General features: G+C 49.4%; 1 protein-coding gene across 3 annotated transcripts in view; it reads right to left on the reverse strand.

The window, feature by feature from the left end:
• The window catches only part of PTPRA (protein tyrosine phosphatase receptor type A), a 134,763-nt gene that overhangs the window by 36,863 nt on the left and 81,088 nt on the right, over positions 1 to 16,812 (reverse strand). The window contains exon 2 of one of the 3 annotated variants that reach the window (XM_074821806.1): positions 4,500 to 4,692. The exons of the other annotated variants lie outside the window; for them this stretch is intronic. The gene's annotated coding sequence lies outside the window, so the exon portion shown is untranslated. The remainder of the gene's footprint in view (positions 1 to 4,499; positions 4,693 to 16,812) is intronic. 3 annotated transcript variants of the gene reach the window in all.

Here is a 16,812-nt window from a genome sequence, read left to right on the forward strand (position 1 = left end):
TGATAAGTCCTGCTGCTGGGACCTCCGCACCGAAAAGCACCCTACAAGAAATCACCCGGGGGCCAAGCGTTTTGCGGGGGGGTCCTTATGCTGTGCACTGACTTCTCTTTGTTAACACCATGCAACGAGCTGCGTAGGCTCCGAACTGCGTTGGGATGGCTAAGGGCTGTGGCGAGCTGGCCATCGCAGGGAGAGGAGCTGTTGCATTTAGGGAGGGAAGAGGGTTTTGTTGCACTGAGACGCAGTGACTAATTCCTTGCATGTGTCTCCGAAGCTGAAACAAGGCCTTTGATGTGTCACTGAATATTATTCCCCCACCCCACCCTCTGCTTTTCCACTCTTCAACAGAAAAGATGAATCACAGCAACCATTCACCCCTTCTGAAAATCCACTTCATTTTTTTTTTTTTTGCTTTTAAATAAACAGGCGGCTTCCACATGACCAACAGCCGCTGTAACTGAACGGCGCAGGAGGAGGACAAGCCTGTGGTAAGGGATTGAGGTTTTGCTTTCTCCACCTGCCCAACGTTCAACAAATCACCAGTTTTCTGCACCTCACTATTTACTCATGTCATGGTTTGGCTTAGAAGGGACCTTAAAGATCATCCAGTCCCACCCCCCTGCCACAGGCAGGGACACCTTCTACTAGCCCAGGTTGCCCAAAGCCCCGTCCAACCTGGCCTTGAACCCTTCCAGGGAGGGGGCAGCCACAGCTTCTCTGGGCAACCTGTGCCAGGGCCTCACCACCCTCACAGGGAACAATTTCTTCCTTACATTCAACCTCAATCTCCCCTCTTTCAGTCTAAAACTGTTGCCTCTCATCCTGCCACTACAGGCCCTGGTAAAAAGTCTCTCTCTGTCTTTCTTATAAACCCCTTTTAAGTACTGAAAGGCTGCAATAAGGTCTCCTGGATCCTTCTCTTCTCCAGCTGAACAACCCCAACTCTCTCAGCCTTTCTCCACAGCAGAGGTGTTCCAGCCCTCGGACCATTTTTGTGGCCCTCAGTCCCACAGGCAAATGCATGGTCCCATTTCAAAGAGCAACATCGTCATACGTGCATGGAGGGAACCCGACCCTACTCCCATCTGGCTTTCTGGGCATCCAGAAATAGCTAGAGCTGTTAGGATGATGTTAAAAACTGATGGCCTGAGCTAGGATCAGTTTTCCTCGTGGAGGTGATGTTTAGTGAGATGTTGGTCTATCCCAGGCTCTCAAAGCACACACTGGCAGCAGCAATGTGCGTGAAACCATCGTGGGTGGGTGTAGAGAGGATCAGGTGTTCACCAGCCAGAACTTGGAAGGAGGTTCCCAAGCTCTCTTCCTACCTCTGCTGCCAAAAGCTGGAAATCCCTGTGCTTCGGCGTGACCTACCGTAAAAAGGCTCCCAAACCTGCTTTTTTACTCTGTAAGTGAATGATGCACGTTTAATTCATTCAGAAATATTTGCAAGGACCTTTGAGACCACAGTTGAGAATAATTTACTGGATCCAGTCCTGTTTAACATCTTCATGAATGATCTGGAAGATCAGGCTGAGTGATCCCTCAGCGGGTTTGCTGATGACACCAAACTTGGAGGGGTGGCTGATACACCAGGGAGTCGTGCTGCCATTCAGAGGGACCTCACCAGGATGGAGAAATGGGCCAAGAGGAACCTCATGAAGTTCCACAAGGAGAAGTGCAAAGTCCTGCCCCTGGGGAGGAACAACCCCAGGCACCAGTATGTGCTGGGGGCCACCCAGCTGGAAAGCAGCTTGGCAGGAAAGACCCTGGACACCAGGGTGACCCTGAGCCAGCAACGTGCCCTTGGGGCAAAGAGGGCCAGGGGTGTCCTGGGCTGCGTTAGACAAAGCATTGCCAGCGGGCCCAGGGAGGTGATCCTCTGCTCTACTGAGCACTGGTGAGGCCACGCCTGCAGTGCTGGGTCCAGTGCTGGGCTCCCCAGTACCAGAGAGACACGGGCAGACTGGAGAGAGCCCGGTGAAGGGCCATGAAGATGATGAAGGGACTGGAGCATCTCTGCTATGAGGAAAGGCTGAGGGAGCTGGGACTGTTCAGCCTGGAGAAGAGAAGGCTCAGGGGGGTCGCATCAATGTCTGTAAATGCCTGCAGGGAGGGTGCAAAGAGGACGGGGCCAGGCTCTTTCCAGTGGTGCCCAGTGACAGGACAAGGGGCAACGGGCACAAACTGAGTCACAGGAGGGTCCCCCTGAACATCAGGGAACACTTTTTGACCATGGGGGTGACCGAGCACTGGCACAGGTTGCCCAGGGAGGGTGTGGAGTCTCCATCCTTGGAGATACTCAAAATCTGGCTGCACATGGACCTGGGCAACCAGCTCTCTGCCACCCTGCAGGAGTAGGGAGGTTGGACTCGATGACTTCCACAGGTCTCTTCCAACCTCAGTCATTCTGGGATTCTGTAACTTACTGTCCTGCAAATAGTTCAGTAGGCAAACCTGCTGGGATTTAAGCTCATAGTGGAGGAAGATAACATCCAGCACTGAGGAGGAGATCCCTACACTGTGCAGGATGTATCTTGGGATCCCACCAGCATCCCTCCAGCTCTACGCTGGTGTTCAGTGAACAAGCATTAGTCACTGCACACCATGAGAGCCCTTTGCTGTGTATGAGACAACCCTCATCTCCTAGGAGCCACTAACGAAGAGTCAAAAGATGCTCAGAGGAAATGAATCCATTATAGCCTCCTCTAAAGGAGCTTGGAGCATCTCAGGACTGATAAGTGAGCCTCCCAGAAGAGCCCTGAAACTAGGGAATTATTACCTCAGTTAGGAGATAAGAAAACTAAACTGATGAGATTTTAAGCAAAAGAACCAGAGAAAACCACCAATGAATGTGGATGCTTAAGTAATCTGGACATGAAATAGTTCAGGCTCCTAAAGAGACAAAGAAGTGTTGACAGTGGGTATCTGTCCTCTGTAACTGCAGCACATCAGATCTTAGTTTTTTGTATTGCCTTGTTTTTAGGAAAGAAATCTCTCTCTGCATGTTTAAAACCAGGCAAATACTAACATAGAGTCTAGAGACTCGATAGTGTCATGCTAAAAACACAGAAACAAAAGCCAGGAGGTGTAGGCTCCATCGCCGGCTATGCCAAGGGCAGATCAGTGGCACGTCTAAGACCAAGGCACTCGATGATCTCCAGCCCTTGCCCATCAAGCTGCACGGATGGGCACTCCCGGCCGCCCTGCCAGCACAGCGAGCAGAGTCACTGTCTGGAAGCCGCCCGAGTGCCTTGGAGGGGAAGAGCTACAAATACATCCAATTCTTTTCCTAATAATAATTTTCCTAATAACTCTCATAATTAGAACGGGTTTAATTTGCCCTCAGCCACTCTTTTCTGCTGGCACTCCGGCTGTGATCATGGGACCATGTGCCAGTCACTCTTGAAGAATAAACCAGCATGGTTTGGGGAATAAATTGTGAGGGAGACAGAAGGGGGTGAAGAGCTTCTTGGATCTGTAGAGAATGACCAGCTGAAGAGGGTTTCCTAAAGGACATGGCATCAAGGAGCATCAAGGTGGGACATGTAAAAGCTGAGAGAAGGTGAAGTTCTAAGAAGTGGGAGAGCAGTAAGCTAAGCCTAGGGGAGCTGTCACATCAGGGAGGATGAAGATGAAGGACCAGCTCTGAAACTCAACCAGGAGGGAGGTGCTGGGGATGGAGGGTTTTGCTGCAGGCCAGGCTGGTGAGGGATGTTGGGGCAGCAGGAGCTGTGTTGCAAAGGGGAGAGAGAGGTGAGACCTCCTTCTGGGGTAATTAAAACATCTGCCGAAGCAACACCCCTAGAGCTTGTAAAAACCCCTGGCTAGTACAAGACCCGGTCCCCTGGTTTCCCCCACAGGATGGGCATTGTAGCCGCAACACGGCACTGGGAAGCAGAGAGCAACTGCCTGAGAGGCACAAGAGAAGATGTTCAACTCATTATTCAAAATAATGAATTAATAATTAAAAAGAAAAAAATGCAAAGTCATCTAGGAATATATTGCTTTAAATATTCCATTTTAGGGTGTCCCCTTCTTTGTTCCAGGCATCGTTGGTAACATGTACAAAGAAAACATGAGTGCAGTTCACATACCAGCCATGAAAAGGACTGGTTGTTTTTGACTGAGAAGTCAGGATGAAGCATGGCCATTATTTAGTGTGACAACATCCCTACCTAGCAAGATGCTTTTCGGAGAGCGAGCGAACGGTACATGGGGAGGAGAAACAAGGTTTAAAAAAAAAAAGAAAAACAAAAAAAATGAAGCCCAGCATTTGGGCTCAGCCCTTTCTGCAGGATCGAGATGAAGTCCCAGCTCCAAGCCGAGACCGAGCCAGGGAGCCGGAGCGTTCGTGCAGCGAGCGGTCGGAGCATCCTACTTAAAACAAAGGTGTCGGAGGGGATCATTCGCATGACAGCCTTAAAATCTCATTACAGAGGCTAAGCTCCAATTAAAACACATGCGTTCGGTCATGCAGCTTAATCGCTGGTTGTGCTTACCCTGAAATCCGCCCGGGACACCTGTAGGGTGCGGGGAGCAGCCAGCCCGTCCCACGGAGCAGCCCCTGGGCTAAGAAAGTGCCGTGGATCCGTAAAATCACCAATTTACCTGCGGTAATTCTGCACCGCTGCTCAGTTCAGCCCTGTTGCCACAGTAACACTTCTGGTATAGCCGAGATCACTGATTATGAAACTAGAAAAAAAATCGGAGGCTGCTAATTAGGATATACTCCAGTTCTCAAAAAGCTCCATATTAATGACATTACGATTGCGAGCGCAGGGAAAATAAAGATGCCAGAAAGCATCGCCTCGGTCAGGATCGGCGGCCACCGCCAGCCGCTTTTTGGGTCTTTTTATATCTGGGTCTTAAAATTCAGCTTGCAAATTCCCTGTAAATTCGGCTTGTTTTCCTTCTCTTTGAACAAACGTGCAAGACTCAGTGGAACAGTCTTTACTCTTTACATATATTTGCATGTATTAGACCAGAAAAAAATGTCGAGGATGATGAACAAATGGCGATAGCAGGAGCAGGGCCAGGGATGCATCCCCTCCATCTCGCATTAACTGTATTTCTGTCACAGTTTGACAGAGAAAGAAACCAAAATCACAATTTTACCAGTGGCTGCAAGGGTCTATAAACAAGGTTTCCAAACCAAGGGAACTGGAGTCAAAAGCCCTTTCCTCTCTGACTTTCATTCGAGTGCCAACAACATTCTGAGGCACGTCTTCTGCTGAAGGCTTCCAGCTGAAAAGACTGACTGGGAGCAGTTGTGCTGCCAGACACAAGTGTTTTTTAACACAACCTACAAATAAGATAGCGGAGCATATTTCCAGGCCAAAGGAAAATGGCCTGACAGGTATTTCTGGAGCTGCAAACCCAGAGCAATGCTGCTTTAAATCTCAGTTCATCAAAACACCTTAATTTTTCCATTCTCACTGGATGGTGAAGCTACCAAGAGGATGAAACGGTGATAAACAAGCGGAGCCAGGGCCCATAACTGTGTTAAGAGTTAATAATATTCATTACATCAGTGGCAGACTCTGCATTTCTCCATCATCCAGGGACACTGCATGATGCACAACCCAGCTGGTTGCCTTCAGCCAGCTCCACCGACGAGGACCAGGAGCCATCACCTCCGAAGGGGATGCAGAGGCTGAAATTCCCAGATCAAAACAAATTGCTGGCAGAAGTCGTGCCCTGAGCTCAGGCACGGCCCAGGGTTTGTTTGGGCTGTGACTTTATACCCCTTTGTGTCAGCATATGGGATTTCAGAAGCTTGAGTTAAAACTTTTGGTCCAAGAAAGAGGGGGAGAAGAGCTCACCCCTGAAAGCAGCAAGGGAGCTTTCAGCAAGTAAAATGTAAATGTCCAAAGTGGGAAACAGAATAATCAGTTGGGGGTGAGCTAGAGACTTCAGCTACCACCTGGCTGATAGCAAGGACACTCTTTTTATAAGGATCTTTGGCCCAGCCCAAGGCTATCATGAAAACAAGCTGCAGCTTAAATGCAAATGACTGCTGAAGCTCTCATCCACATTGCAGGTGAAATTTGGATCTAAATGCAACACTGTGAAAATACAACACTGTGAGCTCTGACAGAGTTGCTGGATGTATTAAAAGCTGAAACAACTGTCGATCATATGTGACCCACCAGAAAATAAAAAAGAAACAATCATGTGGCTATCCTAGTTTATAGAAAGTATCCCAGCCTCTACTTCATAAATTAGTAGAAAGAACTAGAATTCAAAAAAATACTATATATATAAAAAGCTTCTGAATGCTGCAGGACTGTGCTCTCCCTTGTAGCACAGGCAACGGGGACTTCACATCCACAGCACGAGCCAATGGCACCCGCCAGCAAAGGACAGGCCCAAAGCATTGAGGGGCTTTCTAGAAGGCAACGCTCCCCCAGCCGCTGGATGGAGCTCCTAGCAATTATCCTCCCACAGCCTAATTACATCTCATCAGCTCCTGGTTTGAGGCATTAATGCTGGCAATTAAGCTGATGACTCAGGTAAGGGTTCTTCCCCAGGACTGGTGCTGCACTGCTGTCGATAATCCTTTCCCTGCGAAGGGTGAAAAGCAAAGGGCTTGGAGAAAAATTAGGGAATCACATTTTTTCTCCCCTTTGAGGTAGTAAAATAAGTGGGATTCATTTTTTTCTTCAGCAGCATCACCTAAAGTCTCAAAGGTGCAGCCCCCTGCTCGTGACTGCATGAACTGGTCTCTTCTCCCATTCACCAGTAATACTGGGGGTGTGTTAGGTGTAGTGTTAATTACCTATAAATGTGATTTATTAGCTGGAAACAACACAAAGGGTTGATCTTGTATGCCAAGACATCCACCAGCCACAACATAAGATCAACAGCCCAAGCACGAGGGCACGCCGGTCCCGAGCAGACGGGGATTGCCATGTTACAAATAACAAATTAATAAAACCGGTGGGATCCAGCTGCCAGCGATGGTTTAGTTGGGGGCATTATTTCTAACCATTTAATAGGCTTATTTACAGGAATTAGTCCTTTAATGCTGTGTGCTCATGTATATAGTACAGTATAAGCCGATTCGATGTGGCCACAGAGAGAACATCTGCTTTTGTGAGCAATTAGGGAAATTATTGCCAATTACGGGGACTGCAGGTAAGAGCAGCTGGGGAGAGGCTGCTTTAAGAGGAGGGATGGGAAGCTTTTCAAGATGCTGACATGAATGGGAAGTTCATCAGAAACATAAATATCCCAGCAGAAAGAAGCCTGGCCCCAGAGAGCAGCTAGAAATATCCTCAGCAAGAAAAGGATTTCGGGGCCACCAGACTTTTGGGGTGATCTCCATTATTTCACGCTGTTGGCATTTTGAGCAGATCAGAATCCCAAACATTTCCTCCCATCAGCCCATGCTCCCGAAAAAGGACCAAATTCTGCTCCTGGTGGCTCTATTTGCACTTTCCATCTTTTCTTTTTCCATCTATTTTTTCCATCCATCTTTCCTCCATCTCTTTTCCTTTCCATCATCCACACCCAAGAGGAGTGTCCTCATTCAAGACGAAGCAATGCTGTAGGCACAGGTTTTAGAGCCACGCCAACAAGCTGGGCATCTTCTACCATTACTCCTGCTATAAACCTATTTTATGTATATATATAACATATTATAAATCATAGAATCACAGACTGGTTTGGGTTGGAAGGGACCTTAAAGATCACCCAGTCCCACCCCCCTGCCACAGGCAGGGACACCTTCCACTAGCCCAGGTTGCCCAAAGCCCCGTCCAACCTGGCCTTGAACCCTTCCAGGGAGGGGGCAGCCACAGCTTCTCTGGGCAACCTGTGCTAGGGCCTCACCACCCTCACAGGGAACAATTTCTTCCTTACATCTCATCTAAATCTCCCCTCTTTCAGTTTAAAACCGTTCCCCCCCCTCCTGTCCCTACTCCCCTGATCAAGAGTCCCTCCCCCCTTTCCTGTAGCCCCTTTCAGTCCTGGGAGGCCGCTCTAAGGTCTCCCCGGAGCCTTCTCTTCTCCAGCTGAACCCCCCAACTCTCTCAGCCTGTCCTCACAGGGGGGTGCTCCAGCCCCCCGAGCATCTTCGTGGCCTCCTCTGGCCCTGCTCGAGCAGGTCCGTGTCCTTCTGATGTTGGTGTCCCCAGAGCTGGACCCAGCACTGCAGGGGGGTCTGACGAGAGTGGAGCAGAGGGGGAGAATCCCCCCCCTCGCCCTGCTGCCCACACTGCTCTGGGTGCAGCCCAGCACACGGGTGGCTTTCTGGGCTGTGAGCGCACGTTGTTGGCTCACAGTCAATTTTCCATCCACCAACACCCCCAAGTCCTTCTCCTTGGGGCTGCTCTCAATCCTAATTTTTATATATATATATTTATATATATCTATACACATACATTTACATATAGCTATAAACCTATCATAACCTAATATCGTTGCTATAAACTTTTTCCTGCTGACACAAGGTTATGCAAACTGAAATGATCCTACTGTTAAACCACAGGGTAGGTACAAGCCCCTGCAGCCCCCACAGATACCAACGCAAAACCTAATGCTTGGTAGATCTTAAAATAATTAAAATGCAGTTTCTTATCCTTAAAGTGATTAAAGAGCAGCCTGGGACGACTAACTTTTAGACCTCCCATGTTATTCACAATTCATTCTCTATTTTAATCTCCCCAACAAAAGACTGAACTCAACCTTATTATTGTCAGCGAGGGTTTTTATCATCAGCCTTCAAAATGGTCAAGGCATGGGAGAGAACAATGACTCTCACAAGAGAATAAATACAATCTAAACAAAAATACCCTGTTGCTAAGGTTTAAATCAGCCTTTTTTTTTGGGCACAGCCGGGTAGCTGGGAATCCTAGTGCCACCCTATATAAAAAAACAGGGGAGAATTACGACTTGGATAGGGGAAAAGAACTTGACACTCAGCCCTGTTGTGTTTTTCCTGCCAGGATGGCATTTAAAATGTGAGTATCGTGTAGCAGACTTTAAACCAAAGCCAACGGTTGCTGTTTGCAGCAGGCAATGCTCTACCTAAGCCCATGTGTTGCTCCAACCTCTGCAGTCCTGGGCTTCATGTCGTGCTCCAGCAAGGGCAGGAGGTGAACCATGAGCAATGACCTCCATGGTGAAACCTCGAGGTTGCTGCCGCGCTGATGGCTCAGATGTTCACAAGCTCGGCAGACGGCTGCTGGGAGTGATCCGTGCCACAGGGCTGGATGGCTCCGTTGTCAAGAGGGCAAGAGGAAACCTGAAGCTGGAGGAGCAAGTTCTGCAAAGAGCTCCATGGAGATGCCGGACACAATGCCCGCACAGCCACGGCGCAGATGTTGGCAACGTTGAGCTGGGACCTCCTCTCAAGGAAAGCCCCAGCCCAAACCGCAACGATTTCTCTTGTGAAATCAACCCCAAAAGCAACCGCAGAGCACCATGTGGTTTCTACATCCTTAGCCAAGGGAGCAGCACCTGCCTTTGGGTTTTGGTAGAGAAATGCCCTTCCCCAGCAGTGGTATGGAAAGGAACTGGCTTTGGCCATGGTGTCCTCCCTGCTAAACACAGCCGTCAGCTTTGCAGAAAGTTTCCAGCAGCAAAGTGGTGCCGGGGTCAAGAGTGAGCACAAGGCCAGGAAAGCCACGGCTGACAGCCCTGGCAAGGCCCCGCGGGGTAGAAGGTTGGGTGAGGGGAAACCAGAGCCATGGTGGTCCAGAGAAGTCACCAGTCTCCACGACCAGCCCATCTTCCTCCCCTCTAGATGGAGCTCCAGGAGAAGCCTGAGGTCCCTCCCCAAAGGGAAGCGGACCCATCCCATCATCTCCAAACATCATCTCCTGACCTGCAGCTTGGTGCTAGAAAAGAGGACAAGTTTGCAATGGCAATTTCATGAACACCAAATCAGATTAATTATTCTCTCCTGCAATACAGCAGTAAAACGTCCATCATAGCAAATTGCAGTCAAAGCACAAAAGCCCCCCCAAATAATTTTCCCTTCCTATGGTGGGGCAATTCTCAGCCCCCAAACTGCTCAAAAATCTGGAGGGGCTGCTGTGATCAGGTACAAGAGAGCACCGCAGTGGCGGCGGCAGCCGGAAGGAATGACTTCTCAAGAAACGTTTGGAGATTTTATTTGCACTGGGACCATAAATATTTTTGCACACACGTAAGCAGCAGTTAAGCGGTGTATCTTGGCCATTTTGTGTGCAAAAAAAGAAATAACACAAAGAGAGAACTTCAAATTTCCTTGATGACAGCAGCCTGGATGCATATGAAAGAGAGAACAGAGTCAAGGTAGCTCTGGAATTCAGGTTTTATGGCCCATTCTCGTTTTTTTGCCAATAAACAAGGTCTCCCTGAGCAGGCATTAAATATCACCTTGTGTCACTTAGATTTTAGTGATATTCAAATAAACATTAAGAGGCTACAACAGAGCTCAAATCCCCCGTACTAGGCACCTAGGCCAAACAGCCACCAAAACTATGCTCAATTAAATTAATTTCAAACCTATCCAGAACGACGGAGCATTCAACTCAGGTTAAATATTTTAATTTCAATAGCAATGCAGTGGATAGCAACCGAGACATCCCCATCTTTGAAAGTCTTTGCTGTCCCAGCCTTTTCAAAAGGCTTTGAAAAGCAGCTTTCCTACAAAAACACCCATTTCCATCACGCTCTGGCTAGGAGCATAATACACAGAAGGCTCCTCAGTATCGCTGTTAAATAAGAGACCCCCCTAACCAGGCATTAAATGGTACAGGAGCTCGCACACAACAACAGAGAGGGCTTTCTGTAGCAGCTTGTTGCTGCACAAATACAAGACAAAGTCTGTTGCTGAAGATCAAGACTGTATTTGGCAGCACGGTGGTCCAGCCTAGCAAGCTCATCTCATTTTCAAGGCATGCTTTGGGTTGGAAAGGACCTTAAATATCATCTGGTTCCAACCCCCCTGCTATGGGCAGGGACACCTTCCACTAGCCCAGGTTGCCCAAAGCCCCGTCCAACCTGGCCTTGAACCCTTCCAGGGAGGGGGCAGCCACAGCTTCTCTGGGCAACCTGTGCCAGTGTCTCACCACCCTTATCATAAAAAATGTCTTTCCCTATGTCCAGCCTTTCATTTTAAAACCCTTAGCCCTTACCCTGCTACTACAGGCCCTGGTAAAAAGCCTTTCTCCATCTTTCTTATAAGCCCCCTTTCAGTCCTGGGAGGCCGCTCTAAGGTCTCCCCGGAGCCTTCTCTTCTCCAGCTGAACCCCCCCAACTCTCTCAGCCTGTCCTCACAGGGGAGGTGCTCCAGCCCCCCGAGCATCTCCGTTGCCTCCTCTGGCCCCGCTTGAGCAGGTCTGTGTCCTTCTGATGTTGGTGCCCCCAGAGCTGGACCCAGCACTGCAGGGGGGTCTGACGAGAGCAGAGTAGAGGAGAAGAATCCCCTCCCTCAACTTGCTGGCCACACTTCTTCAGATGCAGCCCATGGTATAATTGGTTTTCTCGGCTGTGAGGGCACATTTCTGGCTCATTCTTCATCCATCGGTACCTCCAAGTCCTTCTCTGCAAGACTGCTCTCAACCCCTTCATCCCCCAGTCTGTACTGATACTGGGGATTATCCCAACCCATGGGCAGGACCTTGCACTTGGCCTTGTTGAACATCACGAGGTTCACAAGGGTCCACTTCTCAAGCCTGTCAAGGCCCCTCAGGATGGCATCCCTTCCTTCAAGTGAACCACCTGCACCACTCAGCTTGGTGTCATCAGTTTTGACTCCATGAAATGCAGTCTGCTGGAGACCAGGGGCCAACATGGCTCAAATCCCCTCTGTTCCCCTTAGTCCAAACCAAATCCAGCCCAACCAAGTCCAATCCTTCAGTGACACACATCCATCTCCAAGCTGTCCCCTGCCCAAAATCAGATGCTCGACATTTCTACATGATTTATCTATGGGTTTGGTTTACCCCAAGCGAGTGATGTTGCACCCCAAGCCATCCTGTGCTTGTACAGCAGTGAGATGAGAGGAGGAGTGCTCAGTTGAAGACCCTCCCTGAAGTATTGACTTAACAAAATGTAGGGATGTACAAAATGGAGGACAAAAGTAGATGTCATTTTGGGAGGTGCACAAGGGTTGAAAACAGAGTCCTACAGATGGAAAAGGGGCAACATCTAATACATACACAAAGCAAGAGGGATCTTATGAGTAGTCAGTTGATTACAGGGTTATTTTTGGTCATTTTAACCAAATAATACCGTCACGTTAGGGCACTGTTCTCAAAAGCACTGTCTCCAAATAATTTCAGTAATCCAGACATCTTTTCCAGAAGTGCCTTTATGTAAACGTGAGCGGCATGACAGAGTGCTTGTACTGGGTCTCCAACCAGCCTCTATTTCTCTTTCCCCACAGCTTTACAGGTATCCTGCGGGTTCTGGGTGTGATTTAGCTGGCTTTAAAAAACAAGTTCTCCAGATGTTATGGGATATCTTTATATCATCTTTATATCCCCGGTGCTCCGGTGTATAAATGCTTGTTATAAGGTTGGATGCTGACTCCTCTCCATCTTTGACCCTGGCGTAGAGCATGAGCTATAAAAAAGGCAGACCTGGAGGCTTTGGAAAAGGTGGTGGCATCTTCATTCGCAATTAATTAATTATCCCATGAGCAGCATAAGAAAGGGTTTAGCTGTGAAGTGCCTGCTGGTTGCTTTGCTGAAGGAAAAAGCCCGTATCTCAACCACCACTTTGCAGAGGCTGCCAGCTCGTGAGTGCAATTTTGAGAACCTCCCAGCTCCAATGGTGGCAGCGAAGACAACGGGCACAGCTCAGACTCTAAAGCAGATTTTGCAGCATTTGAAAATGTGCCAACTGTATGAGTTTCAATAAGGCCAAATGCCGGGTTCTGCACCTTGGCCACAACAACCCCCAGCAGCGCTACAGGCTTGGGGAGGAGTGGCTGGAGAGCTGCCAGTCAGAGAGGCACCTGGGGGGGTTGATTGACAGCCGGCTGAACAGGAGCCAGCAGTGTGCCCAGGTGGCCAAGAAGGCCAATGGTCTCCTGGCTTGTATCAGCAATAGCGTGGCCAGCAGGGACAGGGAAGGGATCTTACCCCTGGACTCGGCACTGGTGAGGCCGCACCTCAATGACTGGGTTCAGTTTTGGGCCCCTCACTCCAAAAAGGCCATTGAATGACTCGAGCGTGTCCAGAGAAGGGCAACGGAGCTGGTGCAGGGTCTGGAGCACAGGTGTGATGGGGAGCGGCTGAGGGAACTGGGGGGGTTTAGTGTGGAGAAGAGGAGGCTGAGGGGAGACCTCATGGCCCTCTGCAACTGCCTGAAAGGAGGGTGCAGAGAGGGGGGATGAGTCTCTTGAGCCAAGGAACCAGCGGCAGGACAAGAGGGAATGGCCTCAAGCTGCGCCAGGGCAGGGTCAGACTGGCTCTTAGGAAGGATTTCTTTGCAGAAGGGGTTGTTGGGCGTTGGAATGGGCTGCCCAGGGCAGGGGGGGAGTCCCCATCCCTGGAGGGGTTGAAGAGTCGGGTTGACCCAGCGCTGAGGGATCTGGTGGAGTTGGGAACGGTCAGTGTGAGGTTAATGGTTGGACTGGAGGAGCTTCAAGGGCTTTTCCAACCGAGATGATTCTCTGATTCTGTGAAAAGACATGGTCCGGAAAGGGAGAGCACAGGCAAAAGCAGGGAAGCCCTTGCTCTTTCTAGGTGGCCCTTCTTAGCAGCAAAAGGGCATTTCAGGTGTGGGATGCTCTTAAATCAGCTGGAGGAACCAGTTATAAATGGCAGATGCTGAGATAATCATTAAGAGTCAAGCAAGGAACATCAGCAGTGAGGTGACTTGTAATCCTTGCTGGCATGGACTGGAATTAAAATTAATGAGTTAGAAATAAATGGCTAGCCATCCTGACTCGCACCCCAACGCATCTCTGACTACAAGATTTGTGTATAGACAGAATTAATCCAATACCATCTTCCCCCTGACCTATTTGGGCATGGAGATAAGACCCACAAAAAGCATCTCACAAGATCTGACACGGTGCCACTGCCACTGACTGGTTTATATCCCCACCACTGCTCCTCTCCCTGCCCCAGAGGACACTTTGAAGGACAGAAGAAGCAGTAACATCTCTGAAAGCTGCTTTAGTACAAAGGGAAAGACCCCTTCAGCTGGAGAGAAGGGTGACGGGGTTCAAGGATGCAGCTCTTGCTGAGCGGCTTTAACTCCTCTCATCCCAGATTAGCTCCTTGGAACTCACCAGTGGCAAAGCTGTTTCACTTGCTGGAAAGATGCCATGTTTGTGTGTCAGACTAAACATCTGTGCTTTTAAGCTCTGGATTTTCTGATCAGATCTATGTGTTTGGAGGGGAAAAAAACAACACAAACTGTCTGTTAGGGGAGTTTCATTGAACAGAGACACCATTATTTCTTCCTCCCCATCCCCCATATCACTCCTCCTCTTCTCCGTCTACAGGCAAAGCGGTTCAACAGATTTCAGGAAAATGCAGAGAAAAAAAATATTGTACGTTTTCTGTGGTCAGTGTTTTCCTGTTAAGTCAGAGAGGAGCTACGAGAAGCACAGCATGTGGTTGGAATCTCCCCCTCCTGCCTCATTATTGCAGGGAAGTACCCGACTTGGGATCTCGGGTTTGAGGACCAGGTGGATGGTCTCACCCCAGGCAGCTTTCTGGGACAGGTACCCATGCAGCCAGCCCTGGGATCAACTGTCATCCTTAAACCCCATCAGACACGGTGCCAAAAGCACTCAACCCAACTGCACCTTTACTGCCAACCAAGGACACACACTCAGCCTTGGAGAGCTGGACTCCTAATTGGGAAGGTCAGTAGAAACGCTGAAGACAGGTCACCTCCAGCAAAGACCCCAAAGGCTTTAGTTGTGCCAGTAAGGTGTGCAGCAAACAGATGGAGTCATCTGACAAGATATGGCTTGGTGGTCCAAGATAATTTCATTTTTTGAGCTTTGGCTGATTAGGTTTATCTCACCAGCAGAAAACTCTCTGAGAAAGTAGCAAAGAAATTCCCCAAAGCCACAAATGTCCTCGCAGTGTAACTGCTCTGTTGGCATTGCATGAAAAGGAGGGAACATTTCTGCATCTGATTTACTCCATCGCATTAGAAGGTTGCACAGCTGCTCCTTCGGTAGCTCCAGGCACCAAGGGATGTGCTGATCCTTCTCCCTGCCACATTCACGGCACCATGCGACGGGACTACTCTGTATCAGCTCTTCGAGGCAGGGGCTGTATTTCCACTCAGCATATGCTCCAGCAGTTCTCCACGCAGGACCTGGCTCTGTGGGACCTCTACGTGGTATCACAAATCAAAGATGAATCACACTTAATGAGTGCAGCATTCCCCACTTCTGTCAAAATGGTAATGTTTTAGGTATGACAATGTGTATGAAACTGGGAAAGGATGCTGGTTTATCCCATGAAGGTCGTAGGTGTGCACACTCATGCGTTTCCGTTCTTGCTCTTACAGGGTACTTCAAAGGCGAGCCCACTGCAAGAGATGGCAGGATCCCTCTGGTTTGGTTTCTGCGGCTCTATCAGTCTACAGGAGCTCCACGTCAGCCCTTTCACCACCCTCTCAGCTCTCCGTCAGCCCCTGCTGCCGTAGCAGACTTTTGCCCCACTCCTGACAGTTGTCCTCACCCTCACTCCAAAGACAAGAGTTAAATATTTGCTTTTGGACAGCCAGGTCTAATGCATCTCAGACAATGAGTGCAGCCACAGGGAATGTGTTTCTGGTCTCATCCCCCGCCAAAGGGGCACCCAACTTCCCAGCGTCAGGGTCCTCTCATGTGCCGCAGCCTCTTTGTTCTCTCTCTTCTCATTTTGTTTTCCCACTTAGGTCTCACTGCGGTGGTGGGGACGTTTCAACGTAGACAGAAGCTGTGGAATGAGTCTCCATCCTTGGAGACCTTCAAAAGCCATCTGGACATGGTCCTGGGCAACTGGCTCTGGGTGGCCCTGCCTGAGCAGGGGGGTTAGACCAGATGTCCCTTCCCACCTCCACCACTCTGGGATTCCGTGAATTTGCACCACAAAATCTTCACGTTGTTTTTCTAGCATATAGCCTCTCCAAGATGACTCTCACTGGCTCCAATGTCAAGCAGCAGAAGTTAGCTCTAAGGCTGGTGGTGAGTTTAGGCACCATCTCCAGCTATTGTGGATCTCTCTGATGAAGGTGTGGCAATGCGCTTGCAACCCAAGGAGAGAAGGTAAGTCAAATCATCACTATCTTCCTTTACGGATGGCACACTCAGCTATAAAAACATGAGCCAACTTGTCAAGAGGTCCTGCTAGCTCTATCTACCCATCAAAGGCAGCCACCAAGAAGTGATCCCCAGCCCCTCAAAGCAACCTCACTGCTCGGGATCAGCCCACCTGGAGCAGGATCTGTGCCCAGCACCGTGCCTGGCTTGTCCCTGGGTCCCACAAGGTCAGCATGGCCCAACAGCATCTTTGTGTGGGGCATTCTTTGCTTCTTTTCCATTTCAAAGACCTGAGATATTACAAGAGCTGTGATGCAGCACACCAAAATTGGGGGTTTAACAGCTTGGCAGGTAAAAAGATGAATCACACAAGCACAGGAGCATATGGGGCCATTTAATTGCAGAAGCCCTGCAGTAACTGGAGCACTTGGTGGGGCAAGAGAAGGGAAATCCGGTGCCTTTTATTCACACTGAGTGGGTCCCTGGAGCAAAGTCTTCCCCAAACCACACCTATGGTACGAGGATCTGCTCTCTCGCCGCAATGGGGAGCCAGCCTGGAAGCAGGAGACAAGCTGGGCAGCCAAGGACAGCGAGGCGTC

This window comes from Strix aluco, chromosome 4 (genome assembly GCF_031877795.1).
Source record: "Strix aluco isolate bStrAlu1 chromosome 4, bStrAlu1.hap1, whole genome shotgun sequence".
In the NCBI taxonomy this organism is placed as follows: Eukaryota; Metazoa; Chordata; class Aves; order Strigiformes; family Strigidae; genus Strix; species Strix aluco.